Genomic DNA, 24,219 nt, shown 5'->3' with positions numbered 1-24,219 from the left:
GAGTTAATACCCAATCTGGAAGTGGGTGTATGTTCCTTAGCAGTGGTTAACTGGTCGCCTTAGGAAAGCAACTTGGAGAGTAGCTTGATAGCTTGACTTGGATAACGCAGTTAGTTCTTGCAGTCAGATGCAAAACAAAATAACCAAGCAATGAGTCTAGGAGAGGGAGGTGCCTTTATAGTACTAATGAGGATGAAGGATGGAACCAATTAAAGGTATAGAACGTGTAAGGAACCCTGACAGAGTCCCCCCCCCAAGGAAACCACAGCGAGGTTTCAAGGAACTGGCCTGTCAGGGTTACGCCGATGAAAGAGAGACACAAGACGAGGAGCTGTAACATTTGTAGCAGGTTCCCAAGAATCCTCCAAAGTATCGAATCCCTTCCAGTGGATCAAATATTCCAAACGACCACCTCTGCGCCTAAAGTCCAGGATGCTATGAACCTCATATTCGGGGTCTTCGGTCAAAGAATGGCCAGGAAGATCAATTATGGGAACGGATGCAGAGGAAGCACAAGGTTTAATGAGAGATACATGGAAGGTCGGATGAATCCGGTAGTTGAGAGGCAACTTCAAGGTGACAGTAACAGGATTGGGGAGAGCCACAATTGGGAAAGGTCCAATGAAAAGTCTAGTTAGTTTTCTTGATGGAAGATGGAGTTTTAGGTTTTTCGTGGACAACCAAACAAATTGACCTATTCGGTATTCAGGTTGTTGTCTGTGACGAAGATCATAGTGTTTTTTATAGGACGCTTGAGCAAGTCTGATGTTATCTTGTATGACAGTAAATGCCTGTGAGATGTCATTTACAGCGTCGTTTACTTGAGGACAGTTAGATTCAATTCTAGGAAGCATATGGTTTCTTGGATGGATGCCATTGTTGATGAAGAATGGACTATACTTTGTTGAAGAATTAGGAGTGTTGTTGTATGCAAATTCTGCCAACGGGAGGAACGAGTACCAGGAATCCTGTTGCTGGGAACAGTAGCAACGGAGGTACTGTTCCAACCACTGATTGGTCCTTTCAGTTTGTCCATTACACTGAGGATGGTAAGAAGTGGTAAGTTTCTGTTTAATTTGTAAGGCTACACACAGTTGCTTCCAAAATTTTGAGGTGAACTGAGATCCTCTGTCTGTGAGTATACTGGTTTGGATTCCATGAAGTCGAATAATTTCTTTGATGAAAAGTTGTGAAGTCAACGAAGCACTGGGTATAGAGGTGGTTGGAATGAAGTGTGCCATTTTAGAGAATACATCTACTACTACCATTATACAAGTGTATGAGGATGAGTTTGGTAGGTCTACAATGAAATCAAGAGAAACATCAGTCCATGGTTTTGTTGGTATAGGATTGGGTTGTAACAATCCTACAGGTCTCATGTGGGAAGGTTTTGAACTGGAACAAGTAACGCATTGGGAGATGTAACGTTTGACGGAAGGTACGAGTGAGGGCCACCAATATGATCGCTTTAGTAAAGACAAAGTTTTGTGGACTCCTAGATGTCCTGCTAATGGAGAGTCATGAACAGAGTTGAGGATAGTGTTTCTTAAGTTAGGCGGAATATATAGAAGTTGGTTATGATAGAATAAGCCATCTTCAGCCTTTTGTAATAGATTAGTCGGTTTGGAAGAGTCACTTTCTTGTGAAGATTGGATTTCAAGTGGCCTTAAAATGAGGGAAGCTATAATATTCCCTTTTGGTATCTCAGTTGATGGAGGGTTGTCTGAATTAGGTTTCTGATACATTCTACAGAGAGCGTCTGCCTTGGCGTTTTTTGATCCGGGCCTATAAGTAATGACGTATTGAAACCGTGAAAAATAAAGACTCCATCTAAGTTGTCGTGATGAAAGAGTCCTATTCATATGAAGGTATTGCAGATTTTTATGATCCGTGAGGATAACAATAGGATGTGTTGAGCCCTCCAAAAGGTGACGCCAATGGTCGAAAGAGCTCTTTATAGCCAAGAGTTCTTTCTCCCCAACAGGATAATTAAGTTCAGCGGGTGTCAGTACCCGTGAGAAAAAAGCTACTGGGTGAATGGGGTCTTTGAAAGACTTTCTCTGTGAGAGGACAGCTCCTAGGGCAAATTCTTAGGCGTCAACTTCCAGAATAAACTGTAAGTTGGTGTCAGGGAACTGAAGTATTGGAGTGGTGGTGAATCAATCTTTTAGGGTATCAAAAACCTTTTGAGTAAGTTCTGACCAATGAAACTTATTGTGTAGTTTTGTGAGGTCAGATAATGGTTTAGTCAATGCTGCAAATTTATGGATGAATTTGCGGTAAATGTTTGCGAACCCAAGGAAGCGTTGTATATCTTTTTTACACTTGGGTGTAGGCCATTGTTTAATACAATTTACTTTAGTTTCTTCCATCATAACACCTGTGGAGCTGATGTGATAACCCAAAAAGGATACCTGGTTAACATGAAATAAGCATTTCTCAAGCTTAGCGTAAAGGCTATGTGTACGTAACCTTTTAAGGACTGTTTTGACATGATTGATGTGATCTTGCAGATTTTGTGAGTATATAAGAATGTCATCTAAATATACTACAATATATACATCCAAGATATCACGAAAAATATCGTTGATGAAATTCTGAAATGTAGCCGGCGCATTGCAGAGTCCGAATGGCATAACAACATACTCGAATAACCCGTAACGGGTTCTAAATGCTGTTAGCCACTCGTCGCCGGCACGGATTCTTACGAGGTTGTAGGCCCCTCTTAGGTCCAATTTTGTGAAGACCTTGGCTCCACGCAACCTCTCTATAAGTTCTGGTATTAACGGAAGTGGGTACCTATTTTTTATTGTTCGTTTATTGAGTTCCCTATAATCAATAATAGGCCTGAGTGAATCATCTTTATTTCTTACAAAGAAAATACCAGCACCCGCTGGTGATGTGGAAGGTCTGATAAAGCCTTTCTCAAGACTTTCCTGCAAGTAATTTTTTAGATGATCCAACTCAGGTTTCGATAGTGGATATATATGACCATAGGGTATAGTAGACCCTGGTAGCAGCTCAATGGGGCAGTCATACACTCTGTGGGGAGGTAGAGATTGAGCTTCTTTTTTACTAAATACATCAGAATATTCAAGATAACAGTTAGGTATTGTAGGTTCAGCTACTACTGATACGTGGTATTTAGTGTAGCAGTTTTGTATGCAATGAGTAGATGAAAGTGAAATTGAAAAGTCAGTCCAATTCAATGTAGGTTTGTGTCTCTTTAACCAGGGGATACCTAAAATGAGAGGGAACATTGGGGATGTAATTACATTAAAACTTATAGTTTCAACATGACCTGTACTGGTATGCATAATTAACGGCACGGTTTGTTGTTTAACTGGACCTGAGGAGAGAGGAGAACCATCAACAACATTAAATAAGACAGGAGAAGATTTTGCCTCAACAGGTATTTTATTGGCCCTTACGTACTCAAGGTCAATGAAATTACCACTCGCTCCTGTGTCAATAAGTGCTTCAGTTTTGACCATGTGAAGATGCCACTGTAGGGAGAGAGGTAAAAAAAAATAAGTACTATTCTTGTCTTTAAGGTTATGGTAATATAAAGTGCTTAATCAAAAGGGGGCATCCCTTGACATCATGGTCTCTGGCGGCGCAATACATACACAGCTTCAGAAGGCGCCTTCTGTTCTTTTCTTGTTGGGAAAGGGGTCCCTTAATTACACCAATCTCCATTGGAGTCTCCACATCATGTTCTCTATGTGTAACTGGTGAAGTGACTTTCCTTGGGGTAATGGTATGCCCTGCCCTCTCATGTCGGCGCTCCCTGATCCTTCTATCAATGGTGCTTGATAAAGTATATAGATCTTAGAGGGAAGTGGGGATTCCAATCCTAGATAACTAATCCTTGATGTCGTCAGATAATCATATCCGGAAACGGTTCATTCCACCGAGAATTTCGCGCATGAAGTTAGAACTGGGCAATGTAATCCTCTACAGGTTGCCTGTTCTGTTTTAAAGCTCTGATCGAAGCTTCAGCTGAGCTTTGTTTGAAGGGATCGTCATATAATGATGACATCTCCTTCAAAAAATCATCTAAAGAATTCAAAATAGGGTCTTGAATTTCATAGTAAGTGTCAGCCCAAGCACGAGGCTCTGCCCTTAGGAAGGATATGATGGTGAGCACCTTGAGTCTGTCAGTCCTGCATGTGTTTGGTTTTAACTCAAACAGTAGGAGACCTGTTTCCTGAAACTTTTCTGGCAGGCTGACCTGGGGATCAGGTGCCTGTACAGAGGGGCTAGTCTTGGTATTGTACAGGTCTCTAAGGCAGGTTTTAACTGTTTCATTGTCACTCTGCAAATCTCTTACAGTCTGAGTAAGGCTATCAATGCGCTGTGACATATTAGTGATTTGATCTGTTATGTCCTCAGAGGTCATTTTAAGGCTTGGTTATTATGTCAAATGTGTAAAGTATCTTGAGATTATTATACCTCTGTTTTTTAGGAATCACAACTTTAACCAAATGTATAGGAATGTTACACAGAGTTTTACACAGGAGACCGAGAAGAGTGTAAGCTCTGTGTATTAATGTTGCCCCTTTTTAGCTTGTACTCAGAACTCTCAAGAGTGCAAGCAGCAAGTGAGGGCGCAACAGTAATATAAGCATATAACAAATTGAGATTACAATTTTAATAATCTGAAGCAGATCTTATTTAGGCTGAAGCAATTAGGCTGGAAACAGTTGCGGTATTAAGTAATTGTAAATAGACAGTCTGTTATAGGAAAATGAATATAATATACGACCTGACCCACAAGGTGTGAAGGTTAAGACTCAGGAGCCGTCTTAGTGAGGAGAGCTGACCAGGCAAGTTGTTGAATAACCGGAGCCAAACTTACACTCAGAGCGCGGTGACAAGGGAGAGCTGTACCTGCTGCTGCAGCTGATGACGTCACCCGCGCTGGGACCGGTCGGCTGTGTGAGTGTGGAGCTGCAGCGCAGCTCAGGAGATTTGAGAACAGACCGGAGCAATAACCAATGGTAGTGGTAGGTAAGCTGTGGCAGCCTTAGGTTGAGAGTTAATACCCAATCTGGAAGTGGATGTAAGTTCCTTAGCAGTGGTTAACTGGTCGCCTTAGGAAAGCAACTTGGAGAGTAGCTTGATAGCTTGACTTGGATAACGCAGTTAGTTCTTGCAGTCAGATGCAAAACAAAATAACCAAGCAATGAGTCTAGGAGAGGGAAGTGCCTTTATAGCACTAATGAGGATGAAGGATCTAACCAATTAAAGGTATAGAACGTGTAAGGAACCCTGACAGATTGTCAAGTCTATGTGCAGTGTTAGCCTGAGTTTCCATGTATCCCTTTGAGACTATTCCCAAACACACTTGAAATAAGCACCTCACAGGAGAAAGGCGTGACCAGTCGCCTATTCGTTTTAAATACAAAGAAGGGTATCTCCTGTGAGTGGTAACAAAGGTAGTGGGAATAAACACACAATCTTTAACCAATTATCCAACATATACTCATATATCAATATTGCTATATGTTGAGAGTCCACTTAAACAGTATAATCCACCAACATAGACTGATTGGCATCCTAAATAGCATGTTCCGAAAGTGTGTGTTGAATGAGTGTCCACCAATAGGATGCAGGACTTCTACACAGAGAGAGGGATGCATAATGCTCCCACTCCGTATACTGTGGGCTTAAAGTGAGCGGTGACCCCAACAAGTGGGATCTCTACACACTTAACACCAACACAGAGTCACCGACACCCAGGGATGCACTCCCAGTATGTATCATGCATATCAGGGCTATAGGAATACCTTGAAGTCTGGGGTTGTATTTAGTCCACCAGGGTGAATTGTACCCAACCGGTAAATCCATTGAGCCTCCCGCAACAGCAGCATCTTATTGCGATCTCCCCCTCTCTCCAAGACAGGAACGTGGTCTATAAGGATGTACCAAATAGATGAAATAGAATGGCCTTCCCTGGCACAGTGCCTCGCTACAGGTTGATCTGAATCACCCAGGTGTAATGCCATTCTGATGGCATGCCTATGGTTGACCATGTGTTCCCTCAGAGTACCGGATGTTTTCCCACATAAAAGCTGGAACACGGGAAAAACAATAAGTACACCACATGAGTGGTGGTGCATGTTATGGAATGTCTGATGACAAAATTAGGGTGTGTGTGTGGATGATGAAAAGATTTGGTACTAATCAGACTGTTGCATGTAGTACAACCTAGGCAGCAGTATGAGCCTTTGATGTTGATCCGTGTACCCATGGTATAGCTCCATTTAGGATCCGTTTTAACTAGCAAATCCTTCAGGTTGGTACCTCTTTCATAACCCACCATTGGTTGGAGATTAGTGGCAAAAGTCAATCTTAGGTTCGACGATACGATTGGCCAAGGATCTGTCCCGTCTTCCTAGTACACGGTGTAAATGTAGTAGACATAATTAGTTTATCAGCTGAGCCATTCTTTGGTTTGTTTTGGATTAAATCTGACTGTGTCAATGAAGATACTTCCTCAATCATTTCTTTGACCAAACACGTTTTATACCTTTTTTGGAGGAATTTGTCACCCACTCCAGTCAGCTGGGAAACCCCTGTCACTGTATCTGAATTATTACGCATCATCCTAATGAATTGTGATTTTACGATGCCTTCCAGTAAAGCGGGGGGATGACAACTGTCTGCCCTAAGAATTGAATTACGGTCAGTTGGTTTGCTATACAAAGTTGTGCCTAACCGTTCTGTCTCTTTATAGACACTAAGGTCTAAGAAATTAATAGTGTGTTCATGGAAAGTCATCTTAAATCTGACTGGGGTATCAGTACTGTTAAACTTTTGAAACCAGCTTTGGAGTTCCTCCAGGCCCCCTCACCACACCAAGAAAATATCATCAATATATCTATGGTAGCAAATGATAGAAGCATCACACTTGCCCCATAGGTATAAGTTCTCAAATTGTGACATAAAAATATTGGCGTACGAAGGGGCCGTGGAGGAACCCATCGCTGTACCAGCAATCTGCAAATAGAAGTTACCTTCAAAATGAAAGTAATTCTTGGGCAGACAGAATTCAATGAGAGAAAGAATATATTCCACTGGCGGCCCCTCATACAGAGTATTACTTCATATGAGTTACTTTCTACATTTAACTAATAAAGTCATTAGTATCCAAGATAAAAGACCGGGTATACCTAAGCACAGGTTGTAATAATATGTCCACATACTGGGCGACTGGCTTTAATAGAGATTGCACAGCAGACACAATGGGTCGCCCCATGGGATTGTCTAACCTTTTGTGGATCTTAGGGATAGTGTACAAAATCGGGATCCTTGGGTACTTAGTAATACAAAAATCTCTAATATGCTCAGAGATGTATCCTTGTTTAAATCCTAGGCTAATAAGATTCTCTAGCTGTCGTTTGTATACCCCAGTCGGGTCTACTGATAGAGGAGTATATGTATGCATATCCGCAAGCTATTCAAGGATATCTGTCCTGTAGTCAGAGTAGTTCAAAAGGACAATGGCACCGCCCTTATCTGCGGGCCTAATGACTACAGAAGAGTCTCTTCTGAATTTTTTTGGGGATACACCCTGTACTTCCCTATACAGGGAATTCTGTTTGCAACACCTTGCTACGATATAGTCTTTAAGTTTCCTTTGTGTTTTTAACGTGTTTAATAAGGAGATATACACAGGTAAATAGTAATCGTGATTACATCACGCATTTAGCATACTGAACATTGAGTGACATGTAGTATAGGATGTTCACCCTGTGATAGTATCAATATGTGTATTTGTATATAGCTCTTACATATATAGGACCACTGTAGTAGCTCACTTCACAATAAGTTTTGTAGCGATACTAACCGTCTCCATAGCAACCATTTGTATACAGGGTTTGTTTTGACATCGGCTACTATCTCATCACAGTATGGATATAAGAGGGCATTAAGTTTGCATACATGTCACACATGAGTATACCACTTTAGTATTGCATACTTAGGTGGTTACAAAATATGTTGTTTGCATTTATTTACACTGCTTTGATAGGCGGAAGTTTGACAGCAGCTGTTACCATAGCAACCATTTGTATATTGGTTGCTCCATCATCGGTTTCTATCCTTTCGCATTTTGGGGATAAGATGGTCCTATTCTAATGCTGCACATGTGTATGCTGTATTTTCTGTACACCATGAGTTTAAAAATAACGTTGTTATTAATTAGTATGTTTTTTCATTATCTCACATAGCCGGATGTGATATACTTTTACTTTAGGTTTTGATTGTTTAGTGGAACGCAAGTTGTGTTCCATACACGTAAGTTTGGCGCCATCTGGGTAAGAGGTTTGATTGTTTGTAAGCACTATAAAAGTTGAATATTTGAACACTGATGTATGCTGAAGAAGGTGACTAGATCCCCGAAAACGTTCCACATTAAAGTACTTAAGTTGATGAAAGACCAGTGAGTGCAATCATTATTTTGTACCTATGCACCCAGGCAGTTGTCGCAAGGAGGGTAGAGCTGGAACTGCATTGTATGTATGTATATATATATATACCGTATTGTCCCGAGTATAGGCCGCACCTGATTATAAGCCGTACCCTTAAAGTTTGGTGCCATTTTAAAGAAATTACATTACACAGGCTGCCAATATCCACTCTGGTAAAAAAAAAGAAGAAACTCAAAGTAGAATACAGTATACTGTAAAAATGATTCTTTATTCCATGGTGCTTGAAAAAAACAGGATACAAAAAAAAGGAAGACGTTTTTTAAACCAGTATTCCTTTTTTATCCTGTTTTTTAACGTACCATGGAATAAAGAATCATTTACCAGTACTTGGGGACTTTGATTTTATTTTTACTGTATTTTTTTTTATCAGTATTACCGTATTAATCCTTAATAAGGGCCATTTCAGTGATCATAAAAATACTGGTATACCGTACATGTGTAGTTATACAATCTACCGTCACTGTTATTGAAAGAAATCCTCCACAAAGTTTCCCTGTGCGGCACACTCTCCTTTCACTCTGCCCCCTGCAAAAATCCTCACAATGTAATCCACATCCAACACTGATGCAAAAATCACGAGTTACACACACCTAGTCACACGCTGGTAATACAAGTGTTGATCTTGGGGACCCACCTTATGACATTCAAGACTCGAATACCTCACCCACGGCATTCATAAGCGCTCCAAGCGGGGGTGAAGATGAGACGGTGAGGGATCCCTACAGCGCGCCGGCGTGTGTACAGCCAAGTTCCGTGTGTGTGTGACATCACAGTGGGGGGGCGGGCAGACGGGATACTCTGTAAAGAGCCAACTGCTTCAAATTGTGTAACACCCCGAGTATAGGCCGCACCCCGAATTTAAAGGCTTGCATTAGGGGAAAAAAGTGCGGCCTATACTCGGGACAATACGGTATATATATATATATATATATATACGCGTGTGTGTGTGTGTGTGTGTATATACATATGTATTTATGTATTTATATGTATACACATATAGGCACTGGTATCCTTTGCAGTGAAGTAGCTGAAAACATGAAAAATCATATTTATGCAATTTTTATATTTAATTAGGAGCCAGGTTACAAGCGGAGCGCTAATTTATTGTATGCCTGCAAATGGGCAAATTTAGCAATTTGCGGGCACGCCATAAATAACCAGGCACTACAGGTAAACGCAGTAGCAATTCTGAATCATGAAAGAAACATTTTGGGTTTCATGTCCCTTTAATTTTTGTTGAATTTGAATACATTCGCTACATCCTTGTTACATTTTTGTTGTTGCAATATTCAGCTCTTGGAAGAATCACTATATCATCTATATCACTATATCAACTATTAGTTTTCTTAATAAAAAAACTAAACCTACAGCACTCTTATCATGCAGCTACTAAGGGACAATCTTACACTATAGGGGGTCGATCCGATATAAATCGTCGCCCGCAAAAGCCGGCGACGCCAATATTTGCGCGGATTTGGTATCACATATACGGCGTAACCTAGAAGTTACGCGCGTATATTTCTGCCGTCGCCCGCAGTTTTTTGGGCCATAGACAGGTATACCAAACCCGCGCAGTTTGGTATCCAATATGCAGCGTAAGGACTTACGTGGCGAAAATGGAGAAAACTTACTCCATTTTCACCTCGCCACAAAAAGCAGCCGTAAGAAGCCTTACGCTGACTATTGGAGCCCCGTAACTCCCTAAACTAACTAGAAAATAAACCTAACACCTAACGCATGCGCAATGTCTATTTCCCTGTCAACCGCGATCTGCTAAAATAAACCTAACATCTAACGCATGCGCAATGCCTATCTCCCTGTCAACCGCGATCTGCTAAAATAAACCTAACACCTAACGCATGCGCAATGTCTATCTCCCTGTCAACCGCGATCCCCCCCCCCGAAATCCCTAATAAAGTTATTACCCCCTAAACCGCCGCTCCCGGACCCCGCCGCCATCTACATAAACTAACCCCCTACTGTGAGCCTCTAAAACCGCCGCCATCTACCTTATCTATCCCCTAATCTGACCCCTTACACCGCCGCCACCTATATAAAAATTATTAACCCCTAATCTAATCCCCCTATACCGCCGCCAGCTATATTAATATTATTAACCCCTAATGTAAGCCACTTACACCGCCGCCATCTCTATTAAAATGATTAACCCCTAATTTAATCTACCTACCCCGCCGCCAGCTATATTATCTATATTAACCCTAAGTATATTATAGTTAATATAGGTATTACATTATATATATTAACTATATTAACCCTAATTATATTAGGGTTAATATAGTTAATATAGTTACTATAGTATTTATATTAACTCTATCTAACCCTAACACCCCTAACTAAATTTATATTAAATTAATCTAATTCATTTATAAACTAAAATATTCCTATTTAAATCTAAATACTTACCTATAAAATAAACCCTAAGATAGCTACAATATAATTAATAATTACATTGTAGCTATGTTAGGGTTAATATTTATTTTACAGGTAAATTGTTAATTATTTTAACTAGGTATAATAGATATTAAATAGTTATTAACTATTTAATATCTACCTAGTTAAAATAATTACCCAATTACCTGTAAAATAAATCCTAACCTAAGTTACAAATACACCTACACTATCAATAAATTTAATAAACTACAAACATCTATCTAAAAATACAATTAAATTAACTAAACTAAATTACAAAAAAAACAAACACTAAATTACAAAAAATAAAAAAAAGATTACAAGATATTTAAGCTAATTACACCTATTCTAAGCCCCCTAATAAAATAATAAACCCCCAAAATAAAAAAAATTCCCTGCCCTATTCTAAATTCAACAAATTTCAAAGCTCTTTACCTTACCAGCCCTTAAAAGGGCCTTTTGTGGGGCATGCCCCAAAGAATTCAGCTCTTTTGCATACAACAAATACAATACCCCCCCCCCCCATTACAACCCACCACCCACATACCCCTATTCTAAACCCACCCAAACCCCCCTTAAAAAAGCCTAACACTACCCCCCTGAAGATCTCCCTACCTTGTCTTCACCACACCGGGCCGAACTCCTGATCCGATCCGGGCGATGTCTTCCTCCAAGCGGCAAAGAAGAATTCTTCCTCCGGCGATGTCTTCCTCCAAGCGGCAGCAAAGTCTTCATTCTTCCGGCGGCATCTTCAATCTTCTTTCTTCGCTCCGCCGCCGCGGAGCATCCATCCCGGCCGACCGCTGAACTTGGAATGAGGTACCTTTAAATGACGTCATCCAAGATGGCGTCCGCCGAATTCCGATTGGCTGATAGGATTCTATCAGCCAATCGGAATTAAGTTAAAAAAATCTGATTGGCTGATTGAATCAGCCAATCAGATTCAAGTTCAATCCGATTGGCTGATCCAATCAGCCAATCAGATTGAGCTCGCATTCTATTGGCTGTTCCGATCAGCCAATAGAATTCGAGCTCAATCTGATTGGCTGATTGGATCAGCCAATCGGATTGAACTTGAATCTGATTGGCTGATTCAATCAGCCAATCAGATTTTTTTAACTTAATTCCGATTGGCTGATAGAATCCTATCAGCCAATCGGAATTCGGCGGACGCCATCTTGGATGACGTCATTTAAAGGTACCTCATTCCAAGTTCAGCGGTCGGCCGAGATGGATGCTCCGCGGCGGCGGAGCGAAGAAAGAAGATTGAAGATGCCGCCGGAAGAATGAAGACTTTGCTGCCGCTTGGAGGAAGACATCGCCGGAGGAAGAATTCTTCTTTGCCGCTTGGAGGAAGACATCGCCCGGATCGGATCAGGAGTTCAGCCCGGTGTGGTGAAGACAAGGTAGGGAGATCTTCAGGGGGGTAGTGTTAGGCTTTTTTAAGGGGGGTTTGGGTGGGTTTAGAATAGGGGTATGTGGGTGGTGGGTTGTAATGGGGGGGGGTATTGTATTTGTTGTATGCAAAAGAGCTGAATTCTTTGGGGCATGCCCCACAAAAGGCCCTTTTAAGGGCTGGTAAGGTAAAGAGCTTTGAAATTTGTTGAATTTAGAATAGGGCAGGGAATTTTTTTTATTTTGGGGGTTTATTATTTTATTAGGGGGCTTAGAATAGGTGTAATTAGCTTAAATATCTTGTAATCTTTTTTTTATTTTTTGTAATTTAGTGTTTTTTTTTTTTTTGTAATTTAGTTTAGTTAATTTAATTGTATTTTTAGATAGATGTTTGTAGTTTATTAAATTTATTGATAGTGTAGGTGTATTTGTAACTTAGGTTAGGATTTATTTTACAGGTAATTGGGTAATTATTTTAACTAGGTAGATATTAAATAGTTAATAACTATTTAATATCTATTATACCTAGTTAAAATAATTAACAATTTACCTGTAAAATAAATATTAACCCTAACATAGCTACAATGTAATTATTAATTATATTGTAGCTATCTTAGGGTTTATTTTATAGGTAAGTATTTAGATTTAAATAGGAATATTTTAGTTTATAAATGAATTAGATTAATTTAATATAAATTTAGTTAGGGGTGTTAGGGTTAGATAGAGTTAATATAAATACTATAGTAACTATATTAACTACATTAACCCTAATATAATTAGGGTTAATATAGTTAATATATATAATGTAATAACTATATTAACTATAATATACTTAGGGTTAATATAGATAATATAGCTGGCGGCGGGGTAGGTAGATTAAATTAGGGGTTAATCATTTTAATAGAGATGGCGGCGGTGTAAGGGGCTTACATTAGGGGTTAATAATTTTAATATAGATGGCGGCGGTGTTAGGGGCTCACTTTAGGGGGTTATAGATATAATATAGCTGGCGGCGGGGTACGGGAGCGGCGGTTTAGGGGTTAATAACTTTATTAGGTTGCGGCGGGGTACGGGAGCGGTGGTTAAGGGGTTAATAGCTTTTTTATTGTTAGGCTAGTGAGGGGGGATAGCGAATAGAGGGTTAGACAGTGCGGGCTATGTTAGGGAGGCGTGTTAGACAGTGCGGGCTATGTTAGGGAGGCGTGTTAGACAGTGCGGGCTATGTTAGGGAGGCGTGTTAGACAGTGCGGGTGTTTTAGACTTTAGTCAGGTTTTATAGGCGCCGGCAATTTCTAACGTGGCGCAAGTCACTGGCGATGCCAGAAATTTGTACTTGCGCAGATTTCTGGACATCGCTGGTTTGTGAGACTTACGGCACGCTAGCATCTGACGGCGACCTATATGGGATGGCTCGAGTTGCGAGCTGAAACTGCGGGCGACGCCGGTTCCCTCGCTTGCGCCGCAAACTGCGATCGATATCGGATCGCGCCCTGTAACTCAGAAAACCAGGGAGAAGAACCTGATAATGTAGAGGGAGATAACTAACTGCCAAACTTTAATATTTTTTTTCTTTCACAACCTCCGTGTAGCAGAACAATATGTGGATTAATTAAAAATGGCGTTTTACTCTAAACAGGAGTAATTTATTAAGTATACAATGAAATTTATATATACTGTATATATATATATATGATTTAAATATGGAATTATGTCTTGTTCATCCCTTTCTCTTTCTTTTTTTTTTCTTTTATAAGAACACTGTGATTATGGGGTTTGTTATAAAAATGTATTCTCTATCAGTAACTTTATTTTGCAACACTGCAACCAATACTAAAAAAATAGTTGAAGTACAGTTCTACTGTATTTGTTTTTCAGGATGTTAGTGATCATACTGTGACTATTAGGATAGAATGGGATCGTGCATTGGTATTTTGGCATGTTCTGTTAGTTCTGATTAGTATAAATTTTGCAAATTTGAACAGTTTGTGAGTCTGGAAAAAGTCTTGTTTTTGAATATTCACACTGAATTTTATGAATTAGTGTAATTCTTACTTTTGCCACAGTAACTGTATACAAATCCAATTTTTATTACATCAGGGGTCTAATAAAAAGCATACCTTACAACAAAAAAATTGGTAAATATTGTGAATATAGGGATAAGGATGTCCGTTTCTTAAGAAAAAAAAAAAAAGGTTGAGCTTCCCATTAACATCATTATTAGAGTATTGTGCATTCTTTTATTTTTGGCCACAGTATTTTAACTGTTTATATTTTTTTATTAAAGAAATCACACATTGTTCTGCTTGCCCCCTTACCTGTCCTTTCTCTGTATAATCATTTTACACATGTGTATGGACAGTCCAGGTTGAATGCACTTTGAATTCCTTTTTCTACACTGAAATTTTAGATTTTAATTTTTTAAGCTCATTATAACCATTGACAGAAAAACCACCTTAAATTATTGAACATTTTCATTTTCTAAATTACAATTGGTTTAATATGAAAAACGGAGTATTGTCTCTAACTTGTAATCACTTTCTCTGCATCACATTATCCCTATTTTAACATTCTGACCATCTGTCTGCTTCATAAACAAAATTCATGCACTGATTTTTCAATTTTCCTAAGCCGAACAAAATGTGCAGTTAATACTTGCGCTTGATAAATGCAGTAGTGAATGTGTGGAACTGAGCCTGTCTGTATATCTGATAGCTCTTTTCACTTTGTTTTTACTGACCAGTATCCTGCTTAAAGTTTGCTTCTGTGTTGGTTTATTACCTAGCACACACGTGGGGCGAGATACATATGCGGCGCAAGCTTTAGTGCAACTGCTGAAACCCGCGCTGCCCGTAATTTCACCTCGCACATCGGGGTATCACATATACGGCGCCAGCAGTTCATAAAGTGCCGTAAGTCGGATAAACTAGCTATGTCCAGAAATGAGCGTAAATACAAATTTCTGGAGTCGCCAGTGACTTAGGGCACTTTAGAAACTCCCGGCGCCTAAGAAAATAAAAAAAAGTCAAATCTCCTGGAAAAGTCTAACCCGCCTCCCAAAAATAAACCTGACACGTAAAACCCCCTTTATCTGCCATTAAACCTGCATCGGAACTAATAATACAAGTATTAACCCCTAAACCGACAACCCCCCACAACGCAATATGCCTAAATAAACTATTAACCCCTAATCCACCATTCACCCACATCGCAATCTTCCTAATAAAAGTATTAACCCCTAAATCTGCAAACTCCAACATTGCAAACTACCTAATAAATGTATTAACCCCTAATAAGCCATTCACCCACATCGCAAAGTCCCTATTAAAAATATTAACGCCTAATCTGCCATTAACCCACATCGCAAAGTAACTATTAAAACTATTAACCCTTAATCCACTATTACCCACATCGCAACAAACCTTATAAATCTATTAACCCCTAATCTGCCAAACCCACACAATGCAGTAATCCTAATAAAACTATTAACCCCTAAACCGCCAAACCCACACAATGCAATAATCCTAATAAAACTATTAACCCCCAAACCCCGACAACACAAATAACTAATTAAATTACTAAGCCCCCTAACCTAACACCCCCTAAATTAACTCCAATTACCTAAATTAAAAAATTCTAAGTTATAAACAATTTAAATAAAAAATCTAACATTACTTAAGAATAAAAAAACCTAGGATGCTATTCAAATCAGCCAATAGAATTTCAGTAGCTCTCATCCTATTGGCTGATTTGAATTTCAAGAATCAAATCAACCAATAGGAATGCAAGGGACGCCATTTTGAAAAGGCTCCCTTGCATTGAAGATCCAGTGTACGGCGGTGACCGTATGAAGAGGACGCTCCGCGCCAGATGTCTTCAAGGATGGATCCGCTCCGCGCCACCGGGATGAAGATAGAAGACGTTGCTGGGATGAAGACAGAAGACACCGCCTGGATGAAGACCTCGCCACCTGGATGAAGACTTCTCGCTGTCTTGGTGAGGATGAATATCTGGACTTCAGAAACTGTGAGTAGATCTTCGGGGGCTAGTGTTAGGTTTTTTTTAACTTTTTTGGGTGTTTTGATTTTTTTAGATTAGGGTTTGGGCTTTATGTAAAAGAGCTGAATGCCCTTTTCAGGGCAATGTAAAAGAGCTGAATGCCCTTACAAATGCCCTTTTCAGGGCAATGGGTAGCTTAGGTTTTTGTTAGAGTAAGTTTTTTTTATTTTGGAGGGTTGGTTGGGTGGTGGCTTTTATTGTTGCAGGGTCTTTGCATTTTTTACAGGTAAAAGAGCTGATTTCTTTAGGTCAATGCCCTACAAAAGGCACTTTTAAGGGCTATTGGTAGTTTATTGTAGGCTAGGGGGTGTTTTTTTGGGGGGGGGGCTTTTTTATTTTTATAGGGCAATTAGATTAGGTGTAATTGTTTTTATTTTTGATAATTTCATTTGTTATCTTTCGTAATTTAGAGTTTGTTATTTTCCATAATTTAGTGTTTGTTATTTTTCGTAATTTAGTATTTTTTATTTTTTGTTATTTTAATGTGTAATTTAGTTTTTTTAATTGGTAGTTATTTTAATTTTAGTATAATAGTTTAGTATAATAGTTATGTTAGGTTAATTGTTAGTTTAAACTTAGGTTTTTTTTAATTTCACAGGTAAGTTTTATTTATTTTAAGATAGGGATATTTTAATTTTAATTTAAAGTTAGGGGGTGATAGGTTTAGGGGTTAATAGATTAATAATTAGTGGCGATGTGGGGGGATGGCGGTTTAGGGGTTAATAGGTTTATTTAGTAGTGGCGATGTGGGGGGCTGGCTGTTTAGGGGTTTAGTTAGTGGCGGCAGTGTTGGGGAGCGACGGAATAGGGGTTAAAAACTTTATTATAGTGGCGGGGATGTGGGCGGGCAGCAGATTGGTGGTTAATAATAGTGGTTGCAATACGGTTGCAATACGGGATGGCCTTGGTTTAGGGGTTAATAGGAAGTTTAGGGGTGTTAGTGTACTTTGTAACACTTTAGTTATGAATTTTGTGAAACATTTTTGTTACACAAAATCCATAACTACTTGTCTCAGATGGCAGAATGGATCGTGTCGGTATAGGCTGTAACGCAAACATTTTAGCCTCACAGCTTTTTTTTAGTGCGGGATTAACTTGCGTTACAGGCTAAAATGCTTGCTGTACAGCTATACCAACACGACTCGTAATGGCTGCGTTACTGTTTTTACGCTGAAATTGCCATTTTTTCCGCATTAAAACCGTAAAGCAAAATTCGTAATCTAGCCATTAGTTATTTGCTTTATGGGGGTTTGGCGGATTAGGGGTTAATAGATTTATTAGGTTTGTTGCAATGTGGGTTAATGGCGGATTATGTGTTAATAGGTTAATTAAGTTTATTGCGTTGGGGTGGGATAGCGGTTTAGGGGTTAATAGTTTTAATAGGTACTTTGCGATATGGGTGAATGGTGGATTAGGGGATAATAGTTTATTAAGATATATTGTGTTGTGGGGTGATGGCGGTTCACGGGTTAATGACTTTATTAGGTATATAGCGTTGTGGGGGGTTGGCGGATTGGGGATTAATAGATTAATTAGATGTTTTGCAATGTGGGGGTTGGCGGATTAGGGGTTAATATAGTTTATTAGTTATTGCGGTGGGGGTTGGCGGTTGACAGGTAGATAGATATTGTGCATGGGTTAGGTGTTAGTTATTTTCAGAAGGTAAATAGATATTGCACATGCGTTAGGTGTTAGTTACTATTTTCAAGGAGTTATGGTGCTCACATACTCGGCGCAAGTCTTGCTGTGCCTGCCTATGTGTGGCGAGGTGAAAATGGAGTAAAGTTTCTCAATTTTTACCACATAAGTCTTTGCGCTGAATATGTGATACCAATTTGCGACGTAGTTCTATGTTAGCTTATGGGAGTAAAAATTGCGGGCGGCGGCTGAAATATATGCGCCCCATTTATATGCGGAGCTGTATATGTGATACCAAAACTGTGTAAAAACCGGCGTCGCCGGCTTTTGCCTGTGACGCTGAATATGTAATCTTGCCCGTGGTTGTGAAAATAGTCTAGCAAAAAAAAACAAACTGGTTATTGATGTACTCGAACTTTGTGTATGTATTTTCAACATTTCTAGTTTCACCCTACAGAGAATAATCAGGAACATGTAAGAATTCAAAAGCGAAATAAAAAATTTTATAAAAAAAAAAACTAAACCTATGAACAATCTTTCCATTTCCATTTTCTTTCCTTAGACTAAAGACATTTTGATAAATTGAAACAATGTTTTAAAACAACAAACAGCATTTGCTTGTATGACTCACAAACCTTAAATGGAAGGTAAATTGGGGTTAAGCGTAAAATTACCTTAAAAAAAAAAAGAAAGGAAAAGTAGAAGAGTAGTTATCAACAGCTCACAGTTTTTGTATCTTTTTTTAAACATTTGATAAGCATCTGGCTTTGTTATGAGACACATTTATCTGAATATTATTCTGCAGACATTATTTCATTTTTGTACAAAAATTCTTTGGACAGAACTATAGCAAGTGTCATTCTCTATGAGTGGGTATTTACAGTACCAGCTATAGAAATATTCACATGAGAAAAATGTCTGAAAAAATTTAGGCCTAGATTTAGAGTTCGGCGGTAAAAGGGCTGTTAACGCTCCGCGGGTTTTTTTCTGGCCGCACCATAAATTTAACTCTGGTATCGAGAGTTCAAACAAATGCTGCGTTAGGCTCCAAAAAAGGAGCGTAGAGCATTTATACCGCAAATGCAACTCTCGATACCAGAGTTGCTTACGGACGCGGCCGGCATCAAAAACGTGCTCGTGCACGATTCTCCCATAGGAAACAATGGGGCTGTTTGAGCTGAAAAAAAACCTAACACCTGCAAAAAAGCAGCGTTCAGCTCCTAACGCAGCCCCATTGTTTCCTATGGGGAAACACCTCCTAAGTCTGCACCTAACACCCTAACATGTACCCCGAGTCTAAACACCCCTAACCTTACACTTATTAACTCCTAATCTGCCGCCCCCGCTATCGCTGACCCCTGCATTACACTTTTAACCCCTAATCTGCCGCTCCGTAAACCGCCGCCACCTACGTTATCCCTATGTACCCCTAATCTGCTGCCCTAACATCGCCGACCCCTATGTTATATTTATTAACCCCTAATCTGCCCCCCACATCGTCGCCGACACCTGCCTACACTTATTAACCCCTAATCTGCCGAGCGGACCGCACCGCTACTATAATAAAGTTATTAACCCCTAATCCGCCTCACTAACCCTATCATAAATAGTATTAACCCCTAATCTGCCCTCCCTAACATCGCCGACACCTACCTTCAATTATTAACCCCTAATCTGCCGACCGGAGCTCACCGCTATTCTAATAAATGGATTAACCCCTAAAGCTAAGTCTAACCCTAACACTAACACCCCCCTAAGTTAAATATAATTTTTATCTAACAAAATAAATTAACTCTTATTAAATAAATGATTCCTATTTAAAGCTAAATACTTACCTGTAAAATAAATCCTAATATAGCTACAATATAAATTATAATTATATTATAGCTATTTTAGGATTAATATTTATTTTACAGGCAACTTTGTAATTATTTTAACCAGGTACAATAGCTATTAAATAGTTAAGAACTATTTAATAGTTACCTAGTTAAAATAATAACAAATTTACCTGTAAAATAAATCATAACCTAAGATATAATTAAACCTAACACTACCCTATCAATAAAATAATTAAATAAACTACCTACAATTACCTACAATTAACCTAACACTACACTATCAATAAATTAATTAAACACAATTGCTACAAATAAATAAAATTAAATAAACTATCTAAAGTACAAAAAATAAAAAAGAACTAAGTTACAGAAAATAATAAAATATTTACAAACATAATAAAAATATTACAACAATTTTAAACTAATTACACCTACTCTAAGCCCCCTAATAAAATAACAAAGCCCCCCAAAATAAAAAATTCCCTACCCTATTCTAAAATACAAATATTACAAGCTCTTTTACCTTACCAGCCCTGAACAGGGCCCTTTGCGGGGCATGCCCCAAGAATTTCAGCTCTTTTGCCTGTAAAAAAAAACATACAATACCCCCCCCCAACATTACAACCCACCACCCACATACCCCTAATCTAACCCAAACCCCCCTTAAATAAACCTAACACTACCCCCCTGATGATCTTCCTACCTTGTCTTCACCATGCCAGGTTCACCGATCCGTCCTGGCTCCAAGATCTTCATCCAACCCAAGCGTGGGCTAGACATCCACTGAAGAAGTCCAGAAGAGGGTCCAAAGTCTTCCTCCTATCCGGCAAGAAGAGGACATCCGGACCGGCAAACATCTTCTCCAAGCGGCATCTTCTATCTTCTTCCATCCGATGACGACCGGCTCCATCTTGAAGACCTCCAGCGCGGATCCATCCTCTTCTTCCGACGACTAGACGACGAATGACGGTTCCTTTAAGGGACGTCATCCAAGATGGCGTCCCTCGAATTCCGATTGGCTGATAGGATTCTATCAGCCAATCGGAATTAAGGTAGGAATTTTCTGATTGGCTGATGGAATCAGCCAATCAGAATATAGTTCAATCCGATTGGCTGATCCAATCAGCCAATCAGATTGAGCTCGCATTCTATTGGCTGATCGGAACAGCCAATAGAATGCGAGCTCAATCTGATTGGCTGATTGGATCAGCCAATCGGATTGAACTATATTCTGATTGGCTGATTCCATCAGCCAATCAGAAAATTCCTACCTTAATTCCGATTGGCTGATAGAATCCTATCAGCCAATCGGAATTCGAGGGACGCCATCTTGGATGACGTCCCTTAAAGGAACCGTCATTCGTCGTCTAGTCGTCGGAAGAAGAGGATGGATCCGCGCTGGAGGTCTTCAAGATGGAGCCGGTCGTCATCGGATGGAAGAAGATAGAAGATGCCGCTTGGAGAAGATGTTTGCCGGTCCGGATGTCCTCTTCTTGCCGGATAGGAGGAAGACTTTGGACCCTCTTCTGGACTTCTTCAGTGGATGTCTAGCCCACGCTTGGGTTGGATGAAGATCTTGGAGCCAGGACGGATCGGTGAACCTGGCATGGTGAAGACAAGGTAGGAAGATCATCAGGGGGGTAGTGTTAGGTTTATTTAAGGGGGGTTTGGGTTAGATTAGGGGTATGTGGGTGGTGGGTTGTAATGTTGGGGGGGGGTATTGTATGTTTTTTTTTACAGGCAAAAGAGCTGAAATTCTTGGGGCATGCCCCGCAAAGGGCCCGGTTCAGGGCTGGTAAGGTAAAAGAGCTTGTAATATTTGTATTTTAGAATAGGGTAGGGAATTTTTTATTTTGGGGGGCTTTGTTATTTTATTAGGGGGCTTAGAGTAGGTGTAATTAGTTTAAAATTGTTGTAATATTTTTATTATGTTTGTAAATATTTTATTATTTTCTGTAACTTAGTTCTTTTTTATTTTTTGTACTTTAGATAGTTTATTTAATTTTATTTATTTGTAGCAATTGTGTTTAATTAATTTATTGATAGTGTAGTGTTAGGTTAATTGTAGGTAATTGTAGGTAGTTTATTTAATTATTTTATTGATAGGGTAGTGTTAGGTTTAATTATATCTTAGGTTATGATTTATTTTACAGGTAAATTTGTTATTATTTTAACTAGGTAACTATTAAATAGTTCTTAACTATTTAATAGCTATTGTACCTGGTTAAAATAATTACAAAGTTGCCTGTAAAATAAATATTAATCCTAAAATAGCTATAATATAATTATAATTTATATTGTAGCTATATTAGGATTTATTTTACAGGTAAGTATTTAGCTTTAAATAGGAATCATTTATTTAATAAGAGTTAATTTATTTCGTTAGATAAAAATTATATTTAACTTAGGGGGGTGTTAGTGTTAGGGTTAGACTTAGCTTTAGGGGTTAATCCATTTATTAGAATAGCGGTGAGCTCCGGTCGGCAGATTAGGGGTTAATAAGTGTAGGTAGGTGTCGGCGACGTTGTGGGGGGCAGATTAGGGGTTAATAAATATAACATAGGGGTCGGCGATGTTAGGGGTAGCAGATTAGGGGTACATAGGGATAACGTAGGTGGCGGCGATTTGCGGTCGGAAGATTAGGGGTTAATTATTTTAAGTAGCTTGCGGCGACGTTGTGGGGGGCAAGTTAGGGGTTAATAGATATAATACAGGGGTCGGCGGTGTTAGGGGCAGCAGATTAGGGGTACATAAGTATAACGTAGGTGGCGGTCGGCAGATTAGGGGTTAAAAATTTTAATCGAGTGGCGGCGATGTGGGGGGAGCTCGGTTTAGGGGTACATAGGTAGTTTATGGGTGTTAGTGTACTTTAGGGTACAGTAGTTAAGAGCTTTATAAACCGGCGTTAGCCAGAAAGCTCTTAACTCCTGCTATTTTCAGGCGGCTGGAATCTTGTCGTTAGAGCTCTAACGCTCACTGCAGAAACGACTCTAAATACCGGCGTTAGGAAGATCCCATTGAAAAGATAGGCTACGCAAATGGCGTAGGGGGATCTGCGGTATGGAAAAGTCGCGGCTGTAAAGTGAGCGTTAGACCCTTTAATCACTGACTCCAAATACCAGCGGGCGCCCAAAACCAGCGTTAGGAGCCTCTAACGCTGGTTTTGACGGCTACCGCCGAACTCTAAATCTAGGCCTTAATCTGTCTGAGATTTTTTTCCAGTTCATTTTACTGCACTTTCTCTAGTGTTCCCACCGACTTGTACCGTGGAACTAAAGATATTAAGCTTCTGGGAAATACTTGAGAATCCAGCACACTAGAAATTAGATATACAGTTTAACACAGCACTTGTGATTGAACTGAAATTAAATTATAATGTAGATAATGTGAATATAGAATATAGCATAATTATGTGTAGTTAAGGGACTTGGTTAGTCAGTGAGCAAAAGTATATTCCTATACACAATAGAAGGTAAAAAATAAGAAATAAAATAGAAATAGGAACCAATAATGGTGTGTGGGGGAATAAACTTGTATATTTTATAAGGTATCACCAATAATCACTTAATCCTTGATTTAAGGGCCTACGGTATATTACAAGATGTTGATCTGGAAAGCACTCAAAGGTAAACATGTATGTGTGTGTGAATTGGCACCCCTGCAATTCTGTCAGATAATGTACCAGTTCACCCAGAAAACTGTTGCAATTACAAATGTGTAGGCATTCTCATGTTTATTTATTTTGTTTGTATTGGTATGACACAAAAAAAGTGGAGATAAAAAAGCCAAATCTGACAAATTCCACGCAAAACTCCAACAATAGACTGGACAAAATTATTGGCACCTTCTCAAAATTGTATGAAATAATTGCATTCCAAGTTTGTGATGCTTGTGTAATTTGTAATTAAATTCACCTGTATCAATTAACATGGTGCTGATAATATAGAAAGCAAACCGGCAACCAGTAAAATGGTGAAAAATTGACTCAACCTTTCTGTTGTGTGTCTCTGTGGGCCACACTAAGCATGGAGAAGAGAAAGAACAGCAAAGAATTGTCTGAGGACTTGAAAACAAAAATTGTGGAAAAACATGGACAATCTCAAGGTTACAAGTCCATCTCCCGAAATCTTGATGTTCATGTGTCCACTCCAGTAGAGAGGTGTAAGAAACATTGATGTTTACAGGAAGCAATTGGTTTCAGTTATTTTTTCCAAGGGGTGTGCTTCCAAATATTAAATTGAGGGTGCCAATATTTTTTTCCAGTCTATTTTTTAAGTTTTGCGTGGAATGTGTCAGATTGGCTTTTTTTCTCCACTTTTTTGTCTCATACTAATACAAACAAAAGAAATAAACATGAGAATGCC

Source organism: Bombina bombina, chromosome 2, assembly GCF_027579735.1.
Source record: "Bombina bombina isolate aBomBom1 chromosome 2, aBomBom1.pri, whole genome shotgun sequence".
NCBI classification, from domain to species: domain Eukaryota; kingdom Metazoa; phylum Chordata; class Amphibia; order Anura; family Bombinatoridae; genus Bombina; species Bombina bombina.
The sequence above is the reverse complement of the archived record's forward strand: the minus strand, read 5'-3'. Positions refer to the sequence as shown.